Below are 24,176 nucleotides of genomic sequence, written 5' to 3'. Positions count from 1 at the left end.
CCAATTTTTCTCAAACTTATCAAATACTGCTTGTTTCAGTTTCAGCTGCTCTGAAGTTCAATAGCACCCAGAGCTTCAGTTTAGTCCACTGGTAGACAGTCCTTTGTTTTGCACTATAGACCCACCTGTCTGAGGCATTTCTGAGGCATAATTGCCTGTTACGTGTTTGCTAACAGCAACACTTGTATTGTCTGAAGTCCATTCTACTTTAACACACCAGCTCCAAACCGCAGATATATCGCTTATTGGCAAATGTGCAAATCTGGACCAGAAAATTTTCTTAAGGTGTACCTATCACAATGATGATTTATTCTGCTCTGAGCTGATCTTGATCTGATGTTTGGAGGTTCGTGGAACGAGCTAGTTTAGCTCTAACTCCCATTGCTTCAAGCTTTGCAGAATGAGGTATCCAGCCCACCTGCTATTTCATAGATTCATCCCTTCCATTCAGATTATTTCTGAATTATTTTAGTATTTTGGCCATTCCCAGCTGTCATCCCCTTAACAAAACATAACCCCGAACTTAAATGTCATACACTTCAAGGTGCTCCATTTTTATTTATCCCATTTTCAACAATTAATTTTTAGTTTTAGGAATTAAAATTCACATGCACAAATGAACCATGTTCTAGATATTTTTAACATGGGACTTTGTATTAATTACTTTTTTCATCTCATTTTCTGTACCATAATAGTATTGAGGATTAATAGGGAAAGAATGTCTGGGGAAAATTGAAAACTATAAAGGGGGGACTTCTTTAAAGGAAATTAAGGCTCTGTTATAATCTTGGATTAAGTTTGGAATAATGTGCTCAAAGCTTTTGACAATTACTGCTCTATTTTCTATTGAACTAACTTGGGTCCATAAAATAGAAGCAAATGTTAACCATTCCCCCACACACCCAAGCCTGTTCTACCATTCAGTAAATCATAACTGATCTGTTGGTTTCACATTCCCATCTACCCCTGGATTAGTTCCATTCCTGATGAAGGGCTTTTGCCCGAAACGTTGATTTTCTTGCTCCTCGGATGCTGCCTGACCATACTGTGCTTTTCTAGCACCACTCTAATCTAGACTCTGATTTCCAGCATCTGCAGTCCTCACTTTCACCTTAGATTAACAAGTGTCTATCCATCTCTGTCTCAATAATATTCAATGACCTCCCACCTCTTGCTTTCTGAGGCAATAGAGTAAAGTATATCAGAGAAGATTGGCCACAAATTTTAAGTGGCACTTATTTCTGCACTGATATCCAAGAGGAACATCTTTTCCACACCCACCTTATCACTTCAATCCAGTCACCCCTCACTCATCTAAACTCTAAACAAGCCCAGCTTGTTCAATCTGTTTTATAAAGGCAGCCTCTTTACTCCAAGTGTCAATCTGGTAAAACACATCTGACCTGTCTCTGAATTTCACATCCTTCCTCAATAAGGAAGCCAAAATGGCACATATTGTTCAAGATGTGGTCTCCCAAATGTCCTGCATAACCAAAGCATATAACGCTTTTACTTGCTAGCCATAAAATATAGGAGCGGAAGTAAGCTATTCGGCTTAATATATCTGTTCAACTATTCAATAAAATCACTGCTGATCAGATAATCCTTAACTCCACTTCTTCCCCCCCCCCCCGCCCCTTCCCAAAAATAAAAAAAATCTACTTCAGCCTTGAATATACTTTATGACTTAGACTCTGCAGCCTTCTACAGGAAAGAATTCCACAGATTGATTGATTTCTGAAAGAAGAAATTTGCCCTTATCACTATTTTAATTGCAACACCAGCACTGCTCTCTGGCCCTTCACTAGTTTCAGGTTGCCATCCTGAAAATGTCACCTTTACTCCAATTCTGTCTTATGTAAGTTTGCCAAGCCTCTATCCATAGTACCCCAACACCATGCACTTTTAAGTAGCCTTATGTACAGTACCTTGGCAAATATAGTTTGGAAATTCAGGTATATTATATCAACTGATTTCTCTTTATCTATCCTGCTTGTTACCACCTCAACAAACTAATAAATTTGTCATGCATGGTTTCCCCTACATAAAGCCTTGCTGACTCTGCCTGATTTTATTATGTATTTCTAAATGTTCTGCTATCATGTCCTTTGTTATGCATTTTCCCAATGGCAGCTGTTAAGCTAACTAGTTTAGTTACCTGGTTTTGTCATTCTCAGTTTTTGAACAAAGATATTACATTGGTGATTTTTCAATCTTCTGGGACTTGCCTGTACCTAAGAACTCTTGGAAGATTAATACCAGTGCATCGACCAACTCTGTTGCTATTTGTTTTAAAATTCCAAGACGCAGCCAAAAACGTCCAAGGATCTTATCAACCTTTAGCCCCATTAGTTTCACAAATAATTCTCCAGCATTTATTGTTCTGCTTCTCACAATGGCCTGTACCATAACAACTAATGCAAAATATTTATTCAACTCTGCTACTAACTGCATCCCTGTTATTGTATCCCCAGTATCACTCTAAGGGTTCTATGTTCATTTTGCCTCCTTTTCCCTTTAATATAACTAAGGATGCTCTTACTATCCATATTTCTATGACTTGCTACTTAGCCTTGATTATGAGGAAAGGTGGCTTAGTGGTATTATCGGCAGACTGTTAATTCAGAAACTTGGGTAATGTTCTAGGGAACTGGATCTAAATTCCATAATTCAGATGGTGGAATTTGAAATCAATAAAAATCTGGAATTCAGGGTCTCGTGATGGCCATGAAACAATCATTGGTTGTCACAAAAACCCACCTGGTTCACTAATATATTTTAGGGAAGGAAACTGCAATCCTTACCTGGTCTAGCATACATGTAACTCCAGACCCACAGCAATGTGGTTGACTTTTAAGTGCCCTCTGGGGAATTAGGCATGGGCAATATATACTAGCTTAGCTAGCAATGCCCACACCCTGTGATTGAATGAAAAGAAATTGTTCTCTACCTGTCAATCATGCGTGAGAACACTTATGTTCCCTGCATTCGGAATTCTGCAGTTCTGCATTTAAGAAATATTCTTTTATTCCCCCCCCCCACCCCCCAGATCACCAACTTCGTATTTTCCCATGTTATATTCATTTTACCAGATTTTGCTCGCTCACTCAACCTATTTAAATCATCTGCAGCTTCTTCAAGTATTCTTTATAACAACGTACTTTCCTAGTTATCTTAGTGTAATTTGTGAATTTAGTTACCATAACTTCACTCAAGTCATTAATGTAAATTGTAAAAGTTCGAGGCCACAGCAAAGTCTCCTGTAGGACTCCATCACATTCTGTCAATCAAGGACCGTTGAGGCATACTCTGGTTGGCTGGCTGGCAGAAAATAATATCCTATCCATGTTAATATGTTCCCTGTCACACTGACTTTTATTTTCCACAATAATCTTTCTGATTTATCAAATGCCTTCTGGAAATTCAGAGAGTACATTCTACAGGCTAGCCTTAATTCACATTGTTACTCCTTCAAAGATCTCTCAGAAATCACTTAGAATGATTTCCTTCCATGCAACCATGTTGGCTTTTTATGACCACCTTGAATTTTTCTGTTAAAAATCACACAACACCAGGTTATAGTCGCTCCGAAAGCTAGTGTGCTTCCAATTAAACCTGTTGGACTATAACCTGGTGTTGTGTGATTTTTAACTGTGTACATCCCAGTCCAACACCAGCATCTCCAAATCTTGAATTTTTCTATGTGCATAGCTGTAATCTTTTTAATGATCAGTTCTAATATTTTCTCAACTTAGAGATTAAGCTAACTGACCTGCGGTTTGCTGTTTGCTACATCCCTTTCTTCTTAAACAAGGTATTGCATTTCTCCTTCCCAGGCTGATGGCACTTTGTTGAATTTATGGAACGTTGGAAAATTAATATCAATACACCTACTTTATTAATTTTTTTCACGACCCCTACCCAATACATCTACTTTATTAATAATTTTTTGAAGGATGAAACTTATTTGGACACAGGAACCTGAGCCCACAGCTCCATTTGTTTGCATAATTCCATTATGGTTGTGATTGGAATTTTGCTATGTTCTTCTCTTCCTTCTGCTTCCTCACTTACAGCTATTAATGGAATATATTTTATACCAACCATAGTGAAGACAAAAACAAGCTATTTATTAATTTTAACTATCATTTCATTATGTATTAATACCCTATTTTTCTCTCTTCCTTCTCTCTCTCCCTTGGACCAACACACACACACTTTGCTATTTTCATTTTCAAATGTAGAAACTTTTGCTTTCAGTGTTAACATTGCTTCTCTCAGCCTTAACTTCTTCCTCGAGATTAGTCTTTGTCACTTTCTGTCATTCTTTATGTACTGACCAATAATCTGATATGTCATTCAGTTTTGTGCATTTACTGTGCTTTTTCCTCAAGTCTAATGCTTTCCATAATTTCGCTAATTAATCACAGATGGTAGGTCCTCCCTTTACAATTTTTCTCTGTAGTAAGAATACACTACTTCTTTGCATACAACAAAATATTCAAGATGTACCACAGCATTAATGTCGAATGGCAGTGTTAAAGCAAATCAGAAGGAATCAAAATCTAAGATTAAAAATCACAAATATTTTACATTTCTTCAGAGAATGTTCTGCTTCCATTGACATTCTCCCTAACATCATGCACCTCCATTGAACACAACTTTTTGTCTCCTGCTTCTCCTTTAAAATCTTCATTGTCGACTAAGTCATCCCAAGTTTCTCACTGAGAGGTTCACCATCAGCCTCTTCACTGAGCATTCTTGATGATTTTAATCTCCATTTCCACTCTTTTGCCCCTTCTGAATTTATTGCCTTCCTGTTTTCACTAAATCTTTCCCTCCATCTAATCAACTGCCCTACTCATGTTCATAACCAGCCCTTACATAACTTCTAATAGTAATACCACATATTCAACTGTCTCTGGTATTCTCTTCCCTCCTTTGTCTCCCATCTAGTCCTGGATTGGCATCTCCAGTTGCTCTCTTAGCTCAACTCACCCATGAGACACTCTACCTGCTCTTGACTTCATTCACGAGCTATTGACCATTCAAATTCCTATCGTGACACCCATACTGACTAACATCATTTCCTAAGATATTTTTGATTTCCTTTCAAAAAACTATCCATTAGCACCTTCTCAAAATGAGAAAAACAGTCCATTCTCCTGCATTATATCCAAACTATCACTCCATTTCCAATCTTCTTTCCTTTTCAGTGATCTTGAAGATGTGGTTGCCCTAAAAATCCATGCTAATTTATCTCGCAACTCCCTCTTTCACTTCTCTAATCAGGCTTCTGTCTCTCCCAGACCAGGAGACCTATCCACAGTCTCAAATTATCTCTTGTGCCTGAAGTCATGGCACTTCCTTACCTTTCTCAAACTCGTGATTATCTATTTTGTACTTCTGCAATGTCCACTCCTCTGTCCAACCTAGGGGGACTGTCCTCACTTGGTTCTAATTTTACCTGATGCAGGAAATGTTTGTGGCTAGTTTCATTTTGCAATCATCAATCTCTCACTTCGATACCTTCATCCAGCACAGATATCCTTTGAAGCACTTACACCAAAAAAATGTAAAAGTTAATGCCACAAAAGTGATTAAAAATTCTTTTGCTTAGGCAGCAATGATATTCAATTTTCTTCTCATGTCCCACCCCACATTGATTTCTCTCCTCAAGTGCTGTGTCTCCATCCCAAGCAAAGACTGAACTTCTAACAATCCTCAATGTCTGTTTCCTGGCTGTAGAATAAGAGCACACACATGTTGCAGAATTGCAATGCAATGGACACACTGGATATCAGGTAGGTGTTATCAATGTGGATTATAGTTGATAAAAATGAAGAGTGATGCAAATATCTGGTAAAAGCATTACATACAAATTTTCCAGTTGTTCTGACATGATTTATGGAATCTTATTCAATGATGTATATAGCTCATGCAACACTGAAAGCGATCAATATTATCAAGAACAAAGCAATCCATTTCACTGGCACTTCCTCCATAATCTTACCTTGGCAGCAATATGCATCATTTACAGCAAGTCAGAAGTCTCCTTCAGTAATTTCTGAAATAACTCCACAGAGGCCAATATCCCGTTTCCAAAACACCCTTTATTTACATTTGCAAAGTCACTGACACTGGTCCAGCTCTCTTGAGTGTCAGAATATCTGACACACCTCTTTCTATCTATGAGCAGGAGCTCCCTGTTTGGACAGGTTAACAGTCCCAATCAAGGAACTCATTCTATGAGGTTCACCTGCCTGATCTTGTTGCAATCAACCACAGATTATAAACACATCTATTTCCAGAGAAAATGTCAGCTTTGTTCCTATGTGGAATTAGCGATATAGGAACAGGAGGAGATCAATAAGTCCCTTTAACCTGCTGTATCATTCCAAATCATGGCTGATCATCCACTTTAATCCAGTTTTCCTGCGCTAACCCTTCTATCACTTGATGTAAATAGTAGCTAGAGATCTACTGATCTCTGTCTTGAACATATTCAATGACTAGCCTTTCTTAATCCCCTGGGAAGAGAATTTCAAAGTGAAGGAATGCCATCTCATCTCAGTCCTCAGTGGTTGTTCTTCATCTTAAGACTCTGCCCCTGGTTCAAGATCAGCATCCACCCTCAATTCAGTCAAACCAACATTTCTACATCCACTTTGTCTAGTTCTTTTAGACTGTTCCCACTTAAAGCAGGGTGAAGAATCTAACCTATTCAGTGTTTTTCCCAGCAGGGACCTTTGCAAGAAGGGGATTGTCATAACTACTTGCCATTTCTTCAACAGTTCATGAACTATGAATTTATATCAGCTCATCATCAGGGCAGCATGGTAATTCAGGTGACAATTTTTGTGGAGTTTTCACATTGTCCCCATGTCTGCATAGGTTTGCTCCAGTTTCCTTCCACAGTCCAAACGTGCAGGTTAGGTGGATTGGCAGGGTTGTAGATGGGATGTTCTTCAAAAGTTCAGTGTGGACTCTGGGCTGAATGGCCTGCTTCCACACTGTAGGGATTCTATATGTACCCTCCTTTTAATTAGAGTTTTTAAATTTTAAAATAAATACAGTCACAACTTTGTTTTAACTGAGATAAATGGTTGGTTTAAAGCTAATTTAAAAGTGCTAAGTTAATTAACAAAAGTACCAAAGTTTAGAGTGAGTAAGTGCTTATGTCTGATTGTCAATATACCTTCACGAGACATGCTTGTGATATCATTACTGCATTGTAGTATGTGACTAGAGAGTATCAAGATCTCATACTAAACTTGAATTACTTGAAGCATATTTAGGGTGGCACAGTGGCTCAGTGATTAGCACTGCTGCCTCACAGCACCAGGGTCCCACGTTCAATTCCAGCCTCCGTCGACTGTCTGTGTGGACTTTGCACATTCTCCCCATGTCTGCGTGGGTTTCCTCTGGGTGCTCCAGTTTCCTCCCACAGTCCAAAGATGTGCAGGTCAGGTGAATTGGCCACATTAAATTGCCCATAATGGAGTCATAGAGATGTACAGCATAGTCAGAGGGAAATGGGACTGGGTGGGTTACTCTTCGGAGGGTCAGTGTGGACTGGTTGAGCTGAACTGCCTGTTTTCACACTGTAGGGAATCTAATCTAATCATACTTGTTCCTCTGTTTTAGCCAATTAGCTTAATACTAGCCCAGGCACTATGTTGGGAAGCAATGTAATGTTTGTATATACTGTTAGTTTTAATAAATGCCTGCTGGACTGTTCAATACCACAATATTCACACCAGTTTCTTACATTATGGAAGCTAACACAAGCTTTGCCACATCAGGTGAAATCACCCTGTTGGAGGCACCCTGTTGTAGCAACAATGGCTGTCTACAGATGTCTCCAGAATCTTGGTTGAAGATATTTGGAAAACTATTTGAAGGCAAACTTTAGACAAAACTGTGTTTGGATAAAGGAAATGCACTGGAATGTACTGCCAAGGAGGGCAGTAAACAATCAATCCTTTAAAATTATGTGGATGGACACTTGAAATGTCATAACGTTAAAGGTGTTGGGCCAAGTGCTGAGAAGTGGGATTATTGAAGATAGCTCAGTGCAGATTCAGTGGGCCAAAGTGTCTCTTCTGTGCTCAATGACTCTATGAATTCTTTTGCAGTTTCTTTGAGTAGAGATAGCTGTACAAATCTAAAAGAGTATTAATTGCTAGGTAATCAAAATAAATTTGCTTTGGATTAGATAAATCAAAATGTAACGTACTTTAAGATAAATTTATATGATTGCCTCCAAAAACAAATTTAAAATAGCTGCAGTCCACTTTTGAGCTGAGACATAGTCTAAGGTATTACAGAGAGCTGGGAGTCTATTTTGCTTTGTTCTTGACAGTGTTAGATATGTGACAATTTCTTTGAATAGATGCAGAGACTGGTTTTTAATAGAGTCATGGAGTCACACAGTAAGGCAACAGACCCTTCAGTCCATGAAAACGATGTTCCCAAGCTAAATTTGTCTTACTTACCCTGCATTTGGCCTATACCCTCAAGACCTTTCCTATTCATGTACTTATCCAAATGTCTTTTAAATATTGTAACTTTACCTATATCCACCATTTCCTCTGGCAGTTCATTCCACATATGAACCACTGTGTGTGTGTGTGTGTGTGTGTGTGTGTAACAAAAAAGGTTGCCCCCAAGTCCTTTTTAAAACTTTCCCCTCTCACTTTAAAAATATGTCATCAAGTTTTGAATTCCCGTACCCTAGGGAAAAGACCCTTGCTATTCACCTTATCTATGCTTCTCATGATTTTATAAACCTCCGCAAGATCAGTTCTCAACCTCCTAGGCACCAGTGAAAAAGGTCCCAGCCTATTTTTATAACTCAAACCCTCTATTACCAGCAACATCCTGGTAAAAATTTTTGAACCTTCTCCAGTTTAAAACATCCTTCCTATGAACAGGATGATCAGAATTGAATACAGTACTGCAGAAGAGACCTCATCAGTGTCCCGTATAACCTCAAAGTCACGTCCCTCCACCTACACTCAAAGAAGTAACATTTTTCATTTTCACCAACACGAGTTTTTTTTTCTAATTTACACTGTCTTAAATGTCAGAGCTTTGAAGGCAGAACTATGGATATCAGAAACCTCATTATCCAGTGACACCTTTGCCAAATACAGTTCTATGTTACAAAGCAGGTTAGATTAGATTAGATTACTTACAGTGTGGAAACAGGCCTTTTGGCCCAACAAGTCCACACTGACCCGCCGAAGCACAACCCACCCATTCCCTTACATTTACCCCTTACCTAACACTAGGGGCAATTTAGCATGGCCAATTCACCTGACCTGCACATCTTTGGACTGTGGGAGGAAACCAGAGCACACGGAGGAAACCCACGCAGACACGGGGAGAACGTGTAAACTCCACACACAGTTCCTGAGGCGGGAATTGAACCCAGGTCTCTGGTGCTGTGAGGCAGCAGTGCTAACCACTGTGCCACCGTGCCGCCTACAAAGAGGTGAACCCAAGCAAAGAGCTCTAACCAGTTGCTTGCCATTGGTAAGGCTGGCCTTTGCAAAATTAACTCTCAGTTTTGCCATGGATGATCAGAAAGATCCAGAAAAGATTTGGAAAGTTCTTAAAGACCAACTCAAAGAAAGGTACAGTCAATCACAGCACCACAAGTCAGTAGCAAGGTTGTCAAACAATTACCACAGAGAACAATACTCTCCAGATGGGAATACAATCAACAAATCAGGATGAATTGTTAAACCTCCCTTTGAAAGTTGAAATTTTTGACTGGTCATCTCTGTTTTACCTGATTGATGTGATTATTGAATTGACAGCACGCACCTCTGTATATATGTTTATGTTTGGGTCAAGCTCTCACCTTTAGAAGATGAGAATGTTGTGTTATGCCTCTAGGTCAGTATATCAATGTGCCTGAACAGACATGGAGCTAGTGACTGACAAGGGTAATAAACTGTGACTCTATTATAGTGCAAAATGATAAAGCTGATTTTTGGAAGGACAGTTTCAGTCAACAGAAGAGAATATGGAGATATATGGCCACTCAGCCAGAGGTCGTATTCTGCAGTGGATTGACTGAAAACCACTGCTTTTATTGAGCATAATTTTTGTTTTGAGTTTAATTTCAAACATAAGTCTGTAAAACATTATTTTACCTAGATTGGTCTTATAACTGATCAAGTCTAATAAACATTTCGATTAGTTCTCTCAACTCAGTCTATAATTGCAATTAATTTTGGTCTTGCAATTAAAGGTAAAGCAAATCCCAAAATCCTTAAACATTTGTGGTGGTGATGTACGAAAAGGTCGAGTGATTGTATCAAGTCATTTGTGATTGTGATGTTTTTTGTTGAAGCCTCATTCCTGATGAAGGGCTTTTGCACAAAACAGACTCTCCTGCTCCTCACCTGCTGTGCTTTACCAGCACCACATTCTCGACTCTAATCTACAGCATCTGCAGTCCTCCCTTTCACCTAGTTGATTGAAACCTACCTAGATGAGGCTTCACAGATTTCTCCATTATGCAGGTTATTACCACAGTGTCTCATGGACACCACTGGTTATTTTCTGCCAGGCTGCCTTTCCAATGAGGTTGGCCTGATCCCAGCATACTCTGGCACAAGCTGCATTCTCTTTAAAGTGGCAAGTTGTGGAATGCTCAGCACACAACCTCTACGTGTCAGTCCCTTGGCAGCCTTTACTGTCTGTTCCCTCCTCCACATCCACCTCCCACCGAGTGATGAAGGTCTGATCAAACTCCAGTCTGGCTGTAATTGTGACTCTGCCAGACAAAATTATATATCGAACCTCTCCTGTGCCTTTATGGTAGCACACTGATGTCGTCATCCAGTGGGAACTCTTGTCATTGAGAAGCCATTATTGAAGTTATGTGAATGTACAAAGAGCAGAAGCATTTGAGATCACGAATAGTGAAAGGCATTATGGCAGCAGCTGTCCAGAAACTTTACATATACCTGGAGGATTCTTTCGGAGAGTCACATATAAACTGCTGGTTAAACGTGTGGAAGTCCTTACAATTAACAAATGCACCTAATTGATCCAATGGAATTTTGATTATGATAAATGCACAGTAAATTATGCCTTGGACCTGAGGAAATCCTGCCACCAGGGAAATGCCTATAGCCCTCTGGGATTGACTAAACTTTGGGCTGTGGATTGTGAAATCCCACCGATGTCTGAAACTGAACCTTAAGGTGTTCTGGACACGTTTAAGTTCAGTTATGGTCACCTTCATGTCATGGATAAAGTGTGTCTTTGCAGACACTACGTACAGCTCAATAAATATGGCGTATAAATATTATGTATAGTGTAGTGTCTTCTTCTGGACACAGCACTTCAGCCACACTCTTTGCTGCATCCACTTGCAGTGTTCTGTATGTTGTAGCTAATGCTTCTGTGAAGATTAGTGTCCTGGATACTGAGATGCACAACTTGCCCCTTTAAACTGGAACAGAGCCAGAGGCCAACTTCATTCGAAAGACAGCCTGGTCAATAATAACCAGAGGTGTTTAGTAGATGTCAGGGTATTAACCTGCATCTTTGTGACCCACCTTACTGTGGACAATATAGAACACGTGGCCACGTATGAGAACATAGGCTATAATGAGATTGAAGTCTTTCAGCTCTCTTGTTACTTCCATTAAATAAGGCAACTTCTTGTTGCCAGCAAAAGCTGCGGTCAGTACAGCCCTCTATTCTCTGAAATGTCTGGAAATGAAACTTTGATTACTGCTCATCCAAGCAGTTGTTTATATGACTGGCAATGGGTGTCATGTTACTTGCTTCAAAAACTGCAGCTGATCTTTCAAACAGTGTTTTTAAATGAGCTCTTCCTCATTTTAGTCCATTGTTTTTTAAAAACAAAAACATTTAAAAGATGTAGTCCTTACAATTGAGACTAGATTTATATTCCAGATTTATGAACTGAATTCACATTTCACCAGCTACCACGGTAAGATTGAGGTCTATGTCTCCAGAACCTTTTAGTGTGGGCTTCTAGATTACTAGTATAGCAATATTACCACTGTGCTACTCTCCTCTCAGTTTTTTCTACAAACCCCTTATACTCTTGCTTCAAGGAGCTGATCCTGTCAGCAACATCATACACTGTGGCTGGCCCATTGATTGTAGGTTTTCCCTTTCACACTGCTGCAATGATGGTGATTTGTGCCCACACTGCTCACAGGTTACTGCTCATGATTTATGTTATTGCACTGCAGATGTGGCTTGTGAGCCCTGTACCATTTGGCAGCAGATGTCAAACACATAAAATTGATCTTTATTGCTGTCTTAAATGTCTTAATTGACTGCCGACACAATTCTGAGAAATCTGGAGGGAGATAGGTTCCAGCTAGTTTTTGTTTTGACAGTTTTCTTAGCCACTACATGGATCCCTCCTTGTGGTAAAGTTTCTTTGTTTCTGCCATAGTTTGATCATTAAAAAAAAACTTACCTTTGGGAAACACCTTAGGACCTTCTCTCCACTAAAAATGTTATACAGGTGCAAGTGGTTTTAATATTAACCATTCTGTCAATATTTTTAAAATCTTTCACACTTAAGCTCAAAGTCACAGTCAACTTCACTGCGTGGGTAAATCTGCTCCATCAGCTCCACAGGCCGACAATAACACGAACAGTCAATCTTTACAGGAACAAATTACTTCTATGAAGGGACATCTACTTTCAACGTTAGCTTGCTCTCTCTCCATGGATGCTTTCTGACCCGCTGTGATCTCCAGCAGGCACTATTGTCCATTCAGCTCAATGAGGTTGATCTTTGACCTATAGATATTACGTATAGAGTAGTGTCTTCTCCTGGGTACAGCATTTCAGCCGTGCTCTTTGTTACATTCACATGCTGTGCTCCGTATCTTGCAGTTGATACGTCTGAGATGCTTCGTGGGTGCTTGATTATGTGAGGTCTCTCAGTTGTAAGAAGGATATTATCAAGCTGGAAAGGGTTCAGAAGCGATTTACCAGGATATTGCAGGGTATGAAAGGTTTGAGTTATAAAGAAAGGCTGGATAGGCTGAGACTTTTTTCAGTGGAGTGTAGGAAGTTGAGAGGTGACCTGATAGAAGTTTATAAAATAATGAGAGGAATGGATAGAGTTGATGGTAGTTGTCTTTTTCCAAAGATGGGGAATTTCAAGACTGGGGGCAGATTTTTTAGGTGAAAGGAGAGACATTTAAAAAATTATATGTGGCAATTTTTTATACAGAGGGTGATTCAAGTATGTAATGAATTTCCTGAGGAATTGGTGGATGTGGGTACAAATACAACATTGAAAAGACACTTAGATAGATACATGAAAAGGAGAAAATGAGGACTGCAGATGCTGGAGATCAGAGTTGGGAGTGTGGTGCTGGAAAAGCACAGCAGTCAGGCAGCATCCAAGGAGCAGGAGAATCAACGTTTCGGGCATAAACCCTTCATCAGGATTCCAGATGAAAGGCTTATGCCCGAAATGTTGATTCTCCTGCTCCTCAGATGCTGCCTGACCTGCTGTGCTTTCCCAGCAACACACACTCAATTCTGGATACATGAATAGGAAAGATTTGGAAGGATGTGAGCCAGGAGCAGGCAGGTGGCACTAGTTTAGTTTGGAATTATGTTCGGCATGGACTGTTTGAACCAAAGGGTCTGTTTCTGTGCTGGATGACTCTATGCTAAAACTGTGAATAACCTGATGAGAATCTCAATAAACCTGAGAAAGCAACGTGCAGAGCTTTTGATGTCTTAGTTGTTGAGTTTACTATTAAGATGAAACTGATATAGAATAAGGTCCAAATTCTGAAATGCCAAACTAGCTCAGCATATTACTTTTGAAAGCAACAGCCTTCAGTATCCCAAAATAAGTAGAGATGATTAGCCAAACAACCTGTTGCTTATTTATTACCAAATATTTCCTTTTGGACTGTAGAGTGTAAAAAATGTTGTACTGAACTGGTCTATCCAGTATAGCCACTTTTTTTGGGGTAGAATTTGATATTATAAAGCTAGTTATTCATTTTTTTAAAAAAGCTATATTATTAGTTGTTGAGAATGTGTGCAAAAGTTGGTATGTTGAAAAATGAATACATTTTATTATCTGATTTTGAAGAAATAAGTAATAAAATGAAAAATGTGTGTTACTTTTGAGAAAAAAATCAATTGTATTTTCCTTTCAGCAAGTTCCCATATAGTCCTATATATCCTAATTGCTGTATTGTACAAATTTCTCCTTGTGGAAACTTGTGATACTTCTTTAGCTACTCCATAATGATTGTTGAGAGATTTGAGACAGGTTTTCACCAACAAAAAGCCCATGATTCATGTGTGCAAACAAATTCCAAATGTCTTTATCCCCCTCCCCGTCTCAGCTTTCTTCTCATCTGACGTTGCTGGCCCATGTTGACTATTACACTATTTATTCTTGCTCTGCAAGCCTAAATAGCTGTCACTGGCAGCAAGTTCTTTTGGGGTACAAAAATGACAACCTAATTTTTAAAAAATTAAATCTCCATATTTGAGCATTATCCAGGAACTGTTTCTGGGTACTCAAGACTAAATCTAATCAATTCATGATACATCATTGTTCAAACAAAGTATTTTAAGGGGGAGGTGCTTTGTAAAATCACTTTCCCTTTTTACTGATCTCTGTGAAGTACATGAATTCTTGACTTTAGTTTTGTTGCTGATGTACTCCTGATTCCAGGCAACCAGTGCCAAGGTTCCCCATGGGAGACTGATTAGTAAGGTTACATCTCATGGAATACAGGGAGAACTAGCCATTTGGATACAGAACTGGCTCAAAGGTAGAAGACAGAGGGTTGTAGTGGAGGGTTGTTTTTCAGACTGGAGGCCTGTGGCCAGTGGAGTGCCACAAGGATCGGTGCGGGGCCCTCATAAGAGGTACACTTGGTAAGTTTGCAGATGACACCAAAATTGGAGATGTAACAGATACCTCAGATTACAACAGGATCTTGACCAGATGGGCCAATGGGCTGAGAAGTGGCAGATGGAGTTTAATTCAGGTAAATGCGAGGTGGTGCATTTTGGGAAAGCAAATCTTAGCAGGACTTATACACTTAGTGGTAAGGTCCCAGGGAGTGTTGCTGAACAAAGAGACCTTGGTTCATAGCTCCTTGAAAGTGGAGTCGCAGGTAGATAGGATAGTGAAGAAGGCGTTTTGTATGCTTTCTTTTATTGGTCAGAGTATTGAGTACAGGAGTTGGGAGGTCATGTTGTGGCTGTACAGGTCATTGGTTAGGTCACTGTTGGAATATTGCTTGCAATTCTGGTCTCCTTCCTATCGGAAAGATGTTGTGAAACTTGAAAGGTGTCAGAAAAGATTGACAAGGATGTTGCTAGGGTTGGAGGATTTGAGCTATAGGGAGAGGCTGAACTGGCTTGGGCTGTTTTCCCTGGAGCGTCAGAGGCTGAGGGGTGACCTTCTAGAGGTTTACAAAATTATGAGGGGCATGGATAGGACAAATAGACAAAGTCTTTTCCCTGCGTTTGGGGAGTCCAGAACTAGAGGGCATAGGTTTAGGGTGAGAGGGGAAAGATATAAAAGAGACCTAAGGGGCAACTTTTTCACGCAGAGGATGGTATGTGTATGAAATGAGCTGCCAGAGGAAGTGGTGGGGGCGAGTACAATTGCAACCTTTAAAAGGCATCTGGATGGGTATATGAACAGGAAGGGTTTGGAGGGGTATGGGCTGGGTGCTGGCAGGTGGGACTAGATTGTGTTGGGATATCTGGTTGGCATGGACGGGTTGGATTGAAGGGTCTGTTTCCATGCTGTACATCTCTGTGACTGCGGATGCTGAAGGTCTGAGACAAAACAGAAATTGCTGGAGGAAGGCAGCATCTGAGGACAGAAAGCAGTTAAAACACTTCTCGGTGCAGTGACCCTTCCTCTTGCACAGATGCTGCCCAGATCTGTTGAGTTTCTCCAGCAGTTTTCTGTTGTTGTTCTGTCTGGGATGGGGTGGGTTGGGTGTGGGAAGCCTGTTTCTGATTTGCATCTTTACCCTCTCTGCCTTCTACTGTTAAAAGAAGGCGTGGGGTTTGCAAGGCTGTGGTACCCTTGGCTCTCCCCAGTGTCTCACATATCAGTGAGTACCTGCTGCAGCTTGAGGTGGCGCCTGGTGAAGCCTGAACCCAGTGGAGGGGGTGGGGCCAGAACCCGGACTCGACCATTTATCATACAGATGAATACGGGGGGAGGGGGAGAAGAAAGGATAATTAAAACAGAGGGGCAGGTTATAAACAGTGGGAGGCAAAGTGAATGAGGTAGAAACGAATATAAGAGTACCGAACGAAGTTTTGATGTTTTAAAGCGGCTGATTGTGGCCGGGAGGTGATAAAAAGGCAGCAATGTTTACCCGATTCCCCCCCCGCCCTTCCCCATCACCAATTGCCCCGCCCGCTGTCATTTCTCTTTAGTGTTTGCCGATGTTTGAGCCGTTTCTAGGGTCTCCCTGGAAATCAGGTAAGGACCGGGGGACGGGGGACCGGGGACCGGCGGGAGGGGGGAGACACTGACAGGGAGGGTGACAGCCCCCCCGCTGGGAGACGGACGGACACACACACACGGACAGGCCGGGCTGTGCTGGCCGAGTGGCCGGCGGTTCGGCCATGATGGGGGGGGGGGGGGGGAGAGGGGGAAGGCTGGGGTCCGGGGACCCCCTCACCTCTCACCCCTCACCTCTCACCCCTCACCTCTCACCCCTCACCCCTCACCCCTCACCCCACCATCTCACCAGCTCCGCCCACACCCTCCCCATATCCTTCAACTGTCACAGCGACTTCCACCAGCCCCGCCCCCTCCCCCTGTCTCCCCCGTCACCCGCACTCTCCCCAATTCCCATCCCCTAACCGTTTCCTTCCCCCGCCCCCCCTCCCCCCCTCTCCCCCCTCTCCCCCTCCCCCCTCTCCCCCTCCCCCCCTCTCCCCCTCCCCCCCTCTCCCCCTCCCCCTTCCCCCCCTCCCCCTCCCCCTTCCCCCCCCTCCCCCCTCTCCCCTCTCCCCCTCTCCCCCCCCCCCCCTCCCCCTTCCCCTCCCCCCCTCCCCCTTCCCCCCTCCCCCTTCCCCCCTCCCCCTTCCCCCCTCCCCCTTCCCCCCTTCCCCTTCTCCCCCCTCCCCCTTCTCCCCCTCCCCACTCCCCCCGCCCCCTCTCCTCCCCTTCCCCCGCCCCCACTCCCCTCTCCCCCCCGCCCCCTCTCCCCCCTCTCCACCTCTGCCCCCTCTCCACCTCTGCCCCCTCTCCCCGCCACCCCCGTCGCCACCCCCGTCCTCCCCGTTCCCCCCTCCCCGTTCCCCCCTCCCCGTTCCCCCTCCTCCATTCTCCCTCCGTTCCCCCGCCCCGCTCCCCTTCCCCCTCCTCCTCTCCCCCACCCACACCCACCCCACTCCCCTTCCCCCGCTCCCCCACATTCCCCTCCCCTACCCCATATGCCCCTCCTCCCCTCCCCTCCCCTCCCCTCCCTCACCCATACCCTCCACTCCACTCCCTCACCCAATCCACTCCACTCCCCTTCTGCCCTATCCTCCACTTCCCCCCCCCCCGGCCCATCTTCCACTCATCTTCTCTCCATCCTCCCGAGCCCCCTCCCCCCCTGTTCCCCCGCTCCCCCTTTCCCCCGCTCCCCCTTTCCCCCGCTCCCCCTTTCCCCCGCTCCCTCTTTCCCCCGCTCCCCCTTTCCCCCGCTCCCCCTTTCCCCCGCTCCCTCTTTCCCCCCGCTCCCCCTTTCCCCCGCTCCCCCTTTCCCCCGCTCCCTCTTTCCCCCCGCTCCCCCTTCCCCCCGCTCCCCCTTTCCCCCGCTCCCCCTTTCCCCCCGCTCCCCCTTTCCCCCCGCTCCCCCTTTCCCCCGCTCCCCCTTTCCCCCGCCCCCCTGTTCCCCGCCCCATTCCCCCTGCTCCCCCGTTCCCCCTGCTCCCCGTTCCCCCTGCTCCCCGTTCCCCCTGCCCCCGTTCCCCCTCCCCCGTTCTTTCGTCCCTCCCCCTTTTCCCCCCTCGCCCATCTCCTCCCCTATCCCCCACTTCTCCCACACCCCCCCCCCACACCCCCAGACCTCCATTCCCCCTCTGTGCCGGACTCTCCCTGCTCCCTGTCTCTTCCCCCTTCCCTTCCCCACAGTCTCCCCTCTCATCTTCTCTTCCCAATGTTCTTCCTATCCTATCCTCTCTACATCTCCCTCCTCCCCACGGTTGTCCTCCCACATCCCCACCTCCTCTCCTCCTCTCCTCCTCTCCTGCGTCTTCCCTGTCCCCACTGTTCCCGTCTTCCCCATTATAACCTCGCTGCCTCCTCTCCTGTCCACACCCTATCCGTCAAACCCATTCTCTCTAACCCCCCCCCCCCCCAAAAAAAGGAACCATGCTTTTTGATCGCCAATGCTTTCCCGTCCCATTCCTTCCCCACCCTCAAGGCCCTGTTATTCTGTCCCCTCTCTCCTTTGCAACTTGCTATTGTAACCAGTGGCACCTCAAGGTATGGTGCGTCTTACAGGTGTTTTATTTAGCTTGTATGGTTTTGATTGAGCTTTCTCGCTTATGTTGATCTCTTTCTACTTTTAATGGTTTCTGTTTCCTTCCTGTGGGCAGCACTCTGGTCATGTTGTTGCTTCATTGAAATATATTTTCAACTATTACATGACTCTAGAGCACTGTGAAGGCACAAGCAAACATCTTTATTCAATAGTATTATTCAAACAGTGTAAATGAAAAAAAATAAAATGAATCAAAATTTGTACTGAAATTTTGATTCATACATTTTGTGGCTGGGAATATCCGTAAGGTGATTGTATTACTGGACTAATAACAGTGGCTCAACTAAAGCTTCAGAAATGAAAGTTCAAATCCCACTGATATAACTGGAGAATTTAAATTCCATTAATTAAATTAATCTGGAATAGAAAAGCTTTTCTCATTAATGTTGACCCTGAAACTATTGGATTTTGTTTTGAAGCTGACTGATTCACTAATGTTTTTAGGAAGAAAGCCTCTCGTCCTAACCTTGTCTGGTCCATGTGTGATTGGATTGGAACATTTTTGACTTTTCACTGTTCTAGAAAATCTCAAAATTCTCACGAAAAGGTCAGATAATTTTAAAACTGGATGGACTACCAACGCAGCTATTGACTCTGAAAGATTTCATCATGAGCATCTGGGGACTTGTGCCATGTTTGAGAATGCTACTGTGGGTAGATCAAATCTGCTAGGGGTAGTGGCATAGTACTACAGAGTTGGGTGGAAGTGGCTCCCGGCTCTAGATCCCATGAAGTCCCATGCCATCTGGTTAGATATTTACAATGGTAGTTTGAAAAGTGTGGCGTTGGAAAAGTACAGCAGATCAGGCAGCATCCGAGAAGCAGGACAATCAATGGTGATATAGGGCTTTTCCAGCACAACTTTTCATCTCTGATCTCAGCATCCACAGTCTCACTTTCTCCATATGTGAGGGAAAGTCCTGCTGATTGTCCCGTACTAGCCTAACATTTTCATCACTTACTGTCTTGTGCATCTAAATGTCTGATGTATGAGTCAGTACTAATCCCTGTTAAACGTCTTCGGGTAGATGGCAAGGGCACAGGATAAACTGCAGCTGAGGATTCAGTGTCCCTCCTTAACAGTGGTTATGCAACATCACAACTGAGCAACCTGGCTGAACCTTAAAGGAGAAAGTGAGGATTGCAGATGCTGGAGATCAGAGCCGAAAAATATGTTGCTGGAAAAGCGCAGCAGGTCAGGCAGCATCCAAGGAGCAGGAGAATCGAGGTCCTTGGCCGCCTCCATCACCAGACCATGACAACACGACGTCTGGAGGAAGAGCGCCTCATCTTCCGCCTAGGAACCCTTCAACCACAAGGGATGAATGCAGATTTCTCCAGCTTCCTCATTTTCCCCTCCCCCCACCTTATCTCAGTCCCAAACCTCGGACTCAGCACCGCCTTCTTGACCTGCAATCTTCTTCCCGACCTCTCCGCTCCCACCCCCTCTCCGGCCTATCACCCTCCCCTTAACCTCCTTTCACCTATTGCATTCCCAATGCCCCTCCCCCAAGTCCCTCCTCCCTACCTTTTATCTTCGACTGCTTGGCACACCCTCCTCATTCCTGAAGAAGGGCATTTGCCCGAAACGTCGATTCTCCTGCTTCTTGGATGCTGCCTGAACCTTTAAAGGACCTAGCTGCTAGACTGGGACTGTGAAAGGACCTGAGAGAACCAATACAGTAGAAAAACTCATCTGGCCTTTTCTTTTCGTTCATTTACAGAATGAGAGTGTTGCTGGTTAGGCCAGCATTTATTGTCCAACCTTTATTACCCAAAGAGTAGTCAAGAGTCAACCCAGTATCACCATTTTAATCAAATGCAAATATTCCTGAATGTAATGGTAGGCATGACCACCACACAGTGCTTGTAATAATGAAGTCTAGTCTTCACAATAAATGTGCCTTCCTTTGCATTATGTGGAACTATTAGATGATATCCTATAAGTTCAGAGCAGATCTAACAGCTTCAAGCTGGGCATCTATGTGTCACTGTGAACCATTTGCTGGAGTCGAAATGTATTCCCTGATATATATCAAATTACCATTTCCAGCAAGCCAGGGATCCATCTAGTTCAAAGAGTGTTGGACAACGTACTATGAGCAGCAGCATGTATATATAAAAAATGGTGTCAATCTAGTGAAGCTACAATACAGGACCATGTGCATATTAAGCAGGGAAGCAATGTTATAGGCACAACTAAACAGTCCCACAACCAGTGGATCAAATTCAAGCTCTGCAGTCCTGTCACATTCACTCATGAATGGTGGTATCTATGGCACAGAAAAAGGCCCTTCAGGTCATCAAGTCTGCCCCTGTTAAAAATAATCACCTAACTATTCTAATTCCACTTTCTAGCACTTAGCCCATAGCTTTGGCATCACAAGTGTGTATCTAAATACGTTTTAAATGTGATGCTGTTTCTGCCTCTACCACACTGAGTGAAAAGATATTTCCCAAGTCCCTTCTAAACCTTCTGCCTCTCATGTTAAATCTATTCCCCAGATATTTATTCCTCCACCTTCCCATTTAAACTGTCCATTCTATTCATAATTTTATACAACTTCAGTCTTCTGTGCTCCAAGGAAAACAATACCAGTCTATCCAATCTCTCATCATAGCTAAAACTCTCCATCCCAGGTAACATCCTGGTAAATCTCCTCTGCAATCACATCCCACCTTAATGTGGATTCCAGAATTATGCACAATGCTCTCTTGTGGCCCAATCAATATTTTGTACAGTTCCAGCATAACCTCTCTGGTCTTAAACTCTATGCCTCAGTTAATAAAGCAAGGATCTCACTTTATCTACTTGGCACTAATACTCAGTGCTTCCTCGGGCTCTACTGTTCATCATTTATTCTTCTTCCTTATTTGTCCTGCACAAGTGTATCACTTCTCACTTATCCAGATTGAATTTTATTTACCACTGATCAGCTGCTCTATATACTTCTGTAAGCTAAGGCTATCCTTCTCACTGTTTATTATCTCACCAATTTTTGTATCATCTGTAAACTTACTGATAAACTGTCCTATATTCAAGTCTAAATTGTTTACATATACCATCAACATCAATGGCCTCAATACGGTTTCCTGCAGAGCCCCATTGGACACAGCATATCCAATGCTCAGTGGATTTATTGGTCCAACTCTTTAACTTTATTGGAACATGTTGGCTGTGTACTCTCCCTATTTCCATCTTGATTGCATCCCAATGCTCTCAGATTTACCTCAAAGTATCTGCTACCAGTCCACTTTGGCCACATCATTGTTGATCTTAAAGTTTGATATTAAAATTAGTCCACCCCAGTTTAGAACTTTGATTTCAGGCTCATCCTTGCCCTTTTTCATTACAATCTTGAACTGAATGGAGTTATAATGAAAAACTTTCAGAAACATTTCCACTTTGTGTTGAAAGAACCTAGCATGTTAGTGCAAAAGAATAAGCTGAAGTGTTTGTAGTTTTGGTCCAGTAATTTTGAATTGGTGATCCATCTCGGCATGTTCCTGACATCCCAGCATTATTCAGACAATTTGATTAATTTCATATGCTATTCAGAAATAGTTGAGTGCATTGGATGCAAAAGGTTGACAGATCCTGACAACATCCTAACTGTAGTACTGAAGACTTGTGCTTTAGAACCATCTGTGTTCCTAGCCAATTTGTTCCAAGACAGTGGTAGCATCTATGTAACAAAGTGGAAAATTGCCTAGGAAAATTTGGTTCTGTCTACTAAAAGTAGGACAAATCCAATATAGCCAACTACTATCCCATTTATCTATTCTCAATCTTGAGAAAAATGATAGATCATAAAACTTTGGAGCAGAAGGAAACCATTTGGCATTTCCAGCTTGCTCTATCATTCAATAAGGTAACGGCCTTATAACCTCAATTCCACAATCCTTTCTAACTCTAATGATCTTTCAAAAGTGCCTTCAGAGTGATCAAGAGCCTGCAAACTGGCTAATCAATTTTACCCTCCATCATCATTGTTGCCAATTTTCAGCCAATTTGTTTCAGTCCATATGGTACTAAGAAAACTGAAGGGACTTGACCAAGTAAAGCCCATAGGTCCTGACAATTGTAGTACTGATGAATTGTGCTCCAGAACTAGCGGTGCTCCCAGCCTGCTGTTCCAGTTATAGGTTGTATAAGACACTTGTTGGACCTCACTTGGAGTATTGTGTACAGTTCTGTGTGTCACACTAGAGGAACAATTGTATGCAGAAGAGATTTACCACAATGATGTTCAGGCATGAGAAGCTTCAGTTGTGAGGACAGATTGGAGAGGTCGGGCCTGTCTTCTTTGTAGAGAAGAAACCTAAGAGGAGATCTATTGGAAAGTTTCCAAAATCATGAAGGACTGGATAGAATATGGAGAAACTGTTTTCAGTCGTAAAATGAAGCAATATCACAGATTTAGTGATTTCCAAAAGAAAAATGATGTAAGAAAAACAGTTTTCACATGACAAATGATTTGGGTCTGGTATGCATTGCCTGGAAGTGTGATGGAAGCAGCTTCAATTGAGATATTTAAGAGGCTGATATGTAAGATCATGGGGAAAAGGCACCAAGTCTCAATGCTTATAAGGAGATCTGATGGAAGAATTGTGGAATTGAGGTTACAATTAGATTGGCCGAGACCATTACCTTATTGAATGATAGAGCCAGCTGGAAATGCCATATGGTCTCCTTCTGCTCCAAAGTCTTCTGATCAGATATTGTGTCATTTTTCTGATAATTGAGAATAGACAAATGGGATAGTAATTGGCTATACTGGATTTGTCCTGCTTTTTGTAGAACAGAACATACCTGAATGGCCTCTTCCTGTGCTCTAACACATCTGTGATTCTGTGATGAGATTCTGAGACAACGCAGGCATTTTTCCTAACAATGTAGAAAATTGCACAGGTAGGTCCTGTCCACAAAATGCAGGACAAATCCAATTAATTTACCCAATTGCTCCTTCACCAATTTACTCTGGGTCATGGAGACAGTAAGGCCTGCAGATGTAGGACAAGATTCAATAGATGTGAAGGACACAGCAGGTCAGACAGAATCTGTGGAGCAGGAAAGTTAACGTTTTGGGCTGAAACACTTCGTCAGGACTGGGGAGGAGGAAAGGAGCCCAGAAGAAATTAGAGGGATGGGGCTGGGGAAGGGAAGGTGGGATGGTGATAGGTGGATGCAGATAGGGGGGTATTGCGGTTGGTTAGTGGGAAGGGTGGAGCGCATAGGTGAGTGGGAAGATTGACGGGTTAGGCCAGGTCAGGGAGGAGGGGCCTGGACATCAGATACGACTGTGGTGGAGGGATTTTGAAGCTAATGAAGTCAATATTGCAACCATTGGGTTGTAAGCTCCCTAGGCAAAATATCAGGTGTTGTTCCTCCAGTTTACATTTGGCGTCACTGCACCATTCCCACTGACTAATCACCAATCCCCTCTCCCAACCCAGCCCCCTCCTTCTATTTACTTCTGGACTTCTCTCCTCCTGCCCAGTCCTGATGAAGGGTTTTGGCCTGAAATGTTGATTTTCCTGCAAATCCGGATCATGGCAAGATAAATTGGATGGGAGATTTCACTTGTTTGTCTAGAATCAGGGACA

At 43.0% G+C, this 24,176-nt stretch overlaps 1 protein-coding gene across 4 annotated transcripts in view; it reads left to right on the top strand.

Moving 5' to 3' along the window:
* Window positions 1-16,447: 16,447 nt before the first annotated feature.
* Window positions 16,448-24,176, top strand: part of stau2 (staufen double-stranded RNA binding protein 2) — a 370,605-nt gene continuing 362,876 nt past the window's right edge. For 2 of the 4 annotated variants that reach the window (XM_060822781.1, XM_060822785.1), the window contains exon 1: window positions 16,480-16,510. The gene's annotated coding sequence lies outside the window, so the exon portion shown is untranslated. Of the gene's footprint in view, window positions 16,511-24,176 lie in introns of all 4 variants that reach the window. The other 2 variants (XM_060822782.1, XM_060822783.1) reach the window with 2 other exon arrangements.

This window comes from Hemiscyllium ocellatum, chromosome 4 (genome assembly GCF_020745735.1).
Source record: "Hemiscyllium ocellatum isolate sHemOce1 chromosome 4, sHemOce1.pat.X.cur, whole genome shotgun sequence".
NCBI lineage: Eukaryota > Metazoa > Chordata > Chondrichthyes > Orectolobiformes > Hemiscylliidae > Hemiscyllium > Hemiscyllium ocellatum.
This window is presented reverse-complemented; position numbering and strand designations above follow the sequence as displayed.